Below are 7,143 nucleotides of genomic sequence, written 5' to 3'. Positions count from 1 at the left end.
GGCAAAATGACAGTGCACTCCGATCGCCTCCCTAAAGTAATTAAAACGTCTAACAATATAACGTCACTTAAACATGAAATGCTTCACAAATAAATGCCACTGAAGAAGACCGAGAGGTCGAAAGCTACGGCGAATTTAATCAAAGAGTTTTAATTTATAAACGGCTAGAAGCGACTTCGTTTTATAAATATATATATTATATACATATATTATATATTATTTATTTATATTTATATTATCAGGTCAGTAGTGTTTATGTCAAACAATGTATGGGGCTATTAGGGATCAGCTATCAAGCCAACAATTTATCTACAAATGGATCAATTTTAACAAACAGACAATTTCATACGAACAAATACGCAAAACAGACAATTTCATATGAAAAAATACTCTTTTTACAGTTCAATGACGTCATCTATAGAACATTTCATAATTTTAGCGGTATTATTTCAATTTCAATCACATGTATTGCACAGAAAGTCAAGAACAATGATAATTTTATTTCTCGACCGTTCAAGATTTAAATGCCTCGCAATTATTTTTTTTGTAAGTCTCATGTGATATATTTCAAAATGATGGGCAGTAATCTGTAATTCTTTTCTTTATACGCCCTACTCTGGTCAGGCATTTTACATTACATGTGATAACTTAGTTGTATAACATGACGGTTTGCTTTTGTGAAATAAGCTTACCCAAGCCCTTGGCTAAGAGCTTGCCCATGTCAATCCCAGCAGTAGACCTGTAATCTGGTCTGTCAAGGGCCGTAAATCGGACTTTGATTGTTGTTGTCCGCCTTCTGTCGCCAACATCGACCCGGTTTATTATTCCCCTCCTTCGTCGAATGGTTCTGTCGGGGTGGTTCTCGCGTAGTACGCAAGAGTTGGCAGTCTCGACACCAGCTCCTCGCCGTGTCGTAACGCCGTTACATCGTCTGCAATTGCTGTCGTCTCGGCCATGGCTGCGTTGATATGTCGTCTAAATATGTCCGCTTTAAATAATCGATTATAAAGCATGAAAATCAACTTTCAAACAACATATTTATTTAGAAAATATATTTTTGTTAATTAGACATCACTTAAGTCATTGATATTGTCGTTTTAAATGATAGTACGTGATTAATGTTTTTCATACTCGTTAAATTCATTGGTAAACAAATAACAACCAGCTGAAGTCTGACATAAATTGTACCCAGGTATTTGAAATTATCACATGTCTTATGGTAGATTTGGATATATGGAGCTTTAAGTATATTTAAATTCGCAGAATGATCCATATATGTAAGTAAATAACAGTTAACATATGAACGCGAAGTATGAAGAGGTTGCGTTGTGCGCTTTTACAAAATCAGATTACAATAATGAACATCGAAAACAGAAACGAATCAACATTTACCGGCATTTCTCGGTGTGTTCGGAATCCGGAACTCATCTAAATCCGAATCAACGGAGTTTGCCATCTCGCTTTCCACTGAAGAATTGAAAATTTAAATTGAACGAACATCCGAAGGTTAGCAACTTTGCATATTTTGAGGAACAATAACTCATTTCTTTAACCTCAATTGCATGGATATCATAAGCAGGATCTAGTAGAGATTGAACCAGCAACCTAATTATGGCTTCTGTCGTCACATTGGATACATTTGGATAGTGGCATGTAGTCACATCTTACTCCAACCCCTATAGATCTTAGAAAATGTTTTGTCTGTAACGAGATGAGTTTCATCACAGATCTTGAATTCTATTAAAATTACTCAGAGCAATTTACAACCCGAAAACAAAAGAAAAATGTTAAATTGATGTAACTTATGATATCTGAAAACCAACATTTTCTATTATTACTTTTCGGGGAAACCATTTACCATGCTCTTAAATATCTACTATATGCATCTTTTGGTGATATGAAACGAAACGAAACGATTGAATTAATTGTTAAGTTCTGTTGCCGTGTTATTTTGGGATACTACGATGATTGCTTATATTGGCAAAAATACATCTACTCTGAGCATGAGCATTGATGGCCGAGTGGCCTAGTCTTTTTACTCAAGGACTCCATAGGTCAGTGGTTCGAGACCTGTTGAGGCTTATTTATTATTTTCCTTTTTTAACTTGAATTCTTGTGTTGGTTTTTAACTGGAGATTTTTAGTTTAAAAGTTTAAATTCCTCAATATAAATCATTTCATGTCAAGCTTCAATACATGCCAAAATCTGTTGGACGGACCCTTTAATATGTATTATGTACATGTTTTGTAGAATGATGTGTACTTTACTTGTAAACATGTCAACTGTTAATTCTGATTGTAAAGAGTTGTAACATTCTTACCAATAATGTACTAACAGTCTGTATTCAGCGTCATATAGTCTAATAAGGCGTATACGAACGAACTTTGCGATCGTTTCATCATACAATGCTTTTTTGTTATACATGTTACCAATAGAAGATAGAAGTATTTAGCACGCGTAGTTTTATCATGATGTCATTTTCCACATGCCTGTCAAGTGGTCTTGTTCAGACTTTTAAAACAATTTTACTTCTAGAGAAAGGCAAGTCAGTCATTCTTTGATATTTTTTGTTCTAAAAAGTACTTTCTGCAATGCATGCTATCTTTTTTGATACGTTAAAAAGTAGTACGATTCCTTTTACCAAAATATGAACCATTCTCTGCACTCATGAACTTCAAATTATTTCACTCTAAATGAGATACTAATAGACTGATCGTAATGACATCGATTGTTTCGAAAAATCTGTATGTCTTACAAGTACACTATACATGACTATACATGACATGCAGCCATCCTTCGTTTATTTTATATATGAGCCGCGTTCAGAGAAAATTGGGCTTAATGCATGTGCGTAAAGTGTCATCCCTGATTAGCCTGTGCAGTCTGCGCTTGTATGATATTTTTAGTTTCAATAAAGTCAATCCTTACAGAAAATCTAATTTAGGCGGACAATGTCGTACCTTATAAGCCTGTGTGGACTGCACATGGTAATCTGGGATAACTTTTTACGCACATGCATTAAGCCCAGTTTTCTCAGAACAAGGCTCATATATTTATTATAACTTTTATGATGAATTATTCCTTAAAAGGCAAAGTCATACGGAAAAACTTTATTTAAACTTTACGGATATAAAATACGGAAAAATCATGGTTATTATAATATATCATTCCTTCACTCAACTGAATAATATATCTTTGAATAGCTGTCAATTTTGTAGTTTTAATTTGAAATGATCTTACAGAGTATATTATATATTACGATTTTGTAGTGACTGTCATGTTTTATTGATAGCAAACACAATGTACCCATATCCGTTTTTTTCATCATTTAAAGTTTAAAGTTTCAATTGGTTGAAAACTATAAGTTGGTTTGTTAACTACTTTTAAAATAAAAATGTTTCCTAAATTGACAATGGGCGTATAAACAACAAATAACGTCATTTTATGCAATTTCTTATACCTTAAGAATTGTCAAACTGTTCAATAAAGATACATGTTTGGCCAATTTCAATAAACAACATCAGTGTGACAATCGCTCCGTGTTGCGAGTAAAAATTGGTTATGCACTTTTTTTATTGTCGAACTTAAACATTATTGGAAAACGACCTAGTATATCAACGGACTATTAATAAAGAAATCTATATTGATAGATCTTAATGTATATTCAAAAACTTAAATTATTGTTTGCGTGATGCGGGTATGAATAAGCCAATCAAACATAATTATTTCGTTAAAATTGGTTACGCACGTAATTTCAATTTCAATCGTAATTGTGAAATGTTTACGGATATAGCCGAGATACATTAATGCATTAAATTGTGTGTGCGTAAACAATTTTTTTGTAAGAATTATAGCTTACCTTCAAACTCTTATCCAAATTCAATGTCGAATATAACAGAAAACAAGATATAACATGTAACGCGTTATTATCACGCAAACTTTCGCCAATAGGTTTCCAATCAGATGGGTGAACAAATGTGTCTTAATTGGTATCGAGAAAATTGTATTGACTAATTGGATAGGACCACTGCATTTATAGTGTCGAATTATGAGCTATAACAACAGCATGTCGTGAATGTTCGTGGATAATTATCTGCACCCTTTTTCTTCAGGAGGTCGCGAAGCCCCTTTCCTACCAACAGGCTCCTGTCAACTGTAGATTATTGTAAAAACAACATGCCATCGATTTGTTAGTTGTCACCAAAGCAATAATGGTAACTGTTTAAAATAGTTAATAAATAAATAGATGAATGAATAAATAAATAAAAAGAAGTTTGCTCTATCTGATGATTGGGGATCTTTCATTTTCAAGAATCACGAGAAAACAGTTTTACATGTAATACACGTTTATTCTCAACATAATTTAAAAATGCATACTATGTATTTTAATCTGTATACAAGTATGTGATAAAATACTGCAGAAATCTGCGATTGTCTCCATCAATATCCTTGTACTGAAGACAAGCGACCGAAAACTAACGGGTTACGGACATAAGCCGTCTGGGACATTAGCCCCTTCAAAAGTGTGCACTAGGACGTTAGCCCCCAGGTGTTTTTAAACGTTCATAACTTATTTTAAAGGAAGTTTTTTTATTCCATTTTCATTTCATATGTAAATACATACAATTATTATAAAATGTTGAAGTCTTATATATATTCTTTCCAATATATAGCTTGTACAACACGTATTTTTTTGTGTTTTTTACAATTTCTTTACTGTTTTAATTTTTTGCAATAGTATTATGATCTTGAATAATTGCCCCCCCCCCCAAATAAAAAAAACACTCTTTGATGCCTTTTTTTAAATAGATTATAAGTAATTACATGTGCTTACACATACAGCCATTAATAAAGGTGTGAATGCATAATGATGTTAAATGCATAATCATTTTTCAACAAACACCAATACAAGACAAGACAGTTTATTTCAATCAAATAAGGCATTTAAGCCCACGAGGACATATATACAATACAAGTATTGGCGAACAGTGCATACAAGAATACAAAAATTTAACAAAAGTTGCAGTTGTATGTTTCCAACATTTGGAGAAGATCGCTTTAAGAACAATATTTCAAAAACTAATCATTTAGCCAATAATACAAACTATAATACAATACAACTATAATACAATATGTTCTCATCTCATCTTAGAGTTTTATTTTAATTAATAAATTCGGGTAGTAAGGCTGCCTTTATTTACTTTAGTCTTGTAACGATCACTGGATGATATTCTATTAATAAAGTAGAAAACATAGAAATTGGCTTTTAAAAATGTAGCATATATTTATCCTAATTTGTTTCGTGCTATCAAATATCATCATATAACCATGATAGCGTGTTGTTTAAAGAAGCCTTTTGAGGCTGTATTCGAAACATACACGACGATTTCACAAACAATGACAAAAGAGTACTCATATACACACATTAACATAAATATGCTATATTACACCACTTTTTCCTGCATTAAAGGTTTCTTTACATCTGCCTCTTCACATGTGCATCTACCGGATATGTTTATAATTTAGTTCGATTTTACTATTACGAAAAACAAGTAAAACAACCAATCGCAGAGAAATCTTTAATTACAAAGAGATAATAAAGTTTAATCATTCAGCTTGTATGAATTAAATATCTATCACAGATGGTATTTTATCATCTATAGAATAACATTAAGAGTGCCATAGATATATATGCCTTACCGAAACCAAAATGTCAGACTTATATCATTGGCAACTGCTATCACTAACATCTGGACTAAACTTAACACTATATATTCACTTGTCGTATATTTGTCTTACCGAAAGACAAATGTTGTGGAAACTAGAGTTATAATGACACGTTATAATACATTAATTGTAAGATCTTAAAATACCTTATGCTTTAACGAGTAAGACATTATGGATGTTTTTGTCATATTTATTCATATGATAGAACGGTTACATGGTATGATATTAGCATAAACATCAGAATCAATTCTGCATTTAACAATTTCAAATTAGGTCACTAAAATACTAGTTGTATAGAGCAAATCTATTATAGCCTTGTAACTATAATAATACAAAGAGGCTTAAGGCAAGATGTCATATCTATTTATCGTAATACAAAAAGCATGTACAGCGAGCAATGTGCTCGTATTTCACTAAAATACATTACAGTTGTAAATAGCAAACACTAGCATAGTCTGGTTAGACTTAACACTTAAAACGTCATTAAGGCCTCATATCATACTTTACTTTCCCATATTACAAAATGTATGTAAAAGTAACCAACAAACATGCAAACATAGTTTGCGTATGGTTTCTGTATTATACCAAGGAACATAATCATACATCAGATATATTACTGTTTCTGCAGAAACACATATAAAACACATAGAAAACATGAAATATAAACAATTCAAGTACAAATAAACACATAGAAAGCATGTATTTACAGTATCGCAAGGAACACACATTATACGTAAGTCAGCCATCTGCTATCAATTTGGCAGGGAAGACAATAGATACTTTCAACCTTGGATATTCGGCACCAATAATAAAATAGTAAACTGTAATACCAATTAACCTCATAATGTACTTGAATTAGTTGATGCAACACATATAGTACAGATTATGTAATACTATTGTTTTTTATCCAGTTGCTAAAATCTTTAATAACTTTTTCTTAATTTTTAATCACTCTTAAAATAACACAATTTCACAGTAGAACATGATTATTTATACATATTAATTAAGTGCTCTGTTACTAAAAATCTTATAAAAGATATGCCAATCTGATATTTTTAGCATCTTCTACCTTTTAATTGCATTTTATTTTTAAAAAGATGACATTTAATACCTAAGAAATATTTAAAAATGGGTAGGGGCTAACACACAAAGGGCAAAAAGTCCTATGGGCTAATGGGGCTAGCGTCCTGAGGGGCTTATGTCCTAGGGGCTAATGTCCAAGAGGGCTAATGTCCTACACTCAAGCTAACACGGTTAATATCTATAATTTGAAATCTCGTTTACATACATATTGCTTAACAAAACTAAATCATTTATTCAGAAAACTTTCAAACATCAAAAGCTAGGAGCTATAAAATTCCAGATATCAAAAGTTAATTGAAGACAATATTAAACATTACATTCATAACCTTTACT

The sequence above is a fragment of the Dreissena polymorpha genome, chromosome 7, assembly GCF_020536995.1.
Source record: "Dreissena polymorpha isolate Duluth1 chromosome 7, UMN_Dpol_1.0, whole genome shotgun sequence".
Taxonomy (NCBI): domain Eukaryota; kingdom Metazoa; phylum Mollusca; class Bivalvia; order Myida; family Dreissenidae; genus Dreissena; species Dreissena polymorpha.
This window is presented reverse-complemented; position numbering follows the sequence as displayed.